The sequence below is a fragment of the Sipha flava genome, unplaced genomic scaffold, assembly GCF_003268045.1.
Source record: "Sipha flava isolate LNK unplaced genomic scaffold, YSA_version1 35a_pilon_pilon, whole genome shotgun sequence".
Classification (NCBI taxonomy): Eukaryota; Metazoa; Arthropoda; class Insecta; order Hemiptera; family Aphididae; genus Sipha; species Sipha flava.
In genome coordinates this window covers 3,295,765-3,296,393 of record NW_020273058.1, presented here as the reverse complement: position 1 = coordinate 3,296,393, position 629 = coordinate 3,295,765, and positions in this window count along the sequence as shown.

Sequence of the window (629 nt, the reverse complement as noted above, 5' to 3'; positions counted from 1 at the left end):
TCAAAATCTATTTTACTGATGGGTATAAATAATTTTCCATGGCAATTTCTTTTATGTTTCAATCGTTAATCGTTTCCCGTTATGTTATTCGATATTAATCTTGATCGTTTTTCGTTTCCGTTTCGTTATCCGGTTTCATCGCTTAACGTTTACCGAAATGTTATCTGTTATCGATTTCAATCGCTTTTTGAATAGTTACACTCACAACGTTATAAAAACGTTATGGCGCCCGGGCCACAGCAATAGGCATTAGCCCGTGAAGTGTACAATGCGTTTGGACCAGCACGGTTGAAAACACCGCACTCCATTATCGTACCCGGGATCTTATTAGTTTCTATGAAACACGGTTTTGATAAAATTTCTAAAATTTTAAAACGTTTCCCGCAATCGGATTTACAAAATTAACCGACTGCAAATCGATCGAAATTTGACGGGCGGATAAAGAAACCCCCTCCCCTCGCCAATAGATGCGCCACCGATTTCAGTAAACCACGTCATTGCCAAACGATCGTCATTCGCCGTAACATATCTAATATATATATATATAGAACGACGGCGGTGTCGACCGACTCGAGGTCGGACGCGCGTACGGACGTATAAAACGGTGAACGTCGACCGTGTGCCGCGCG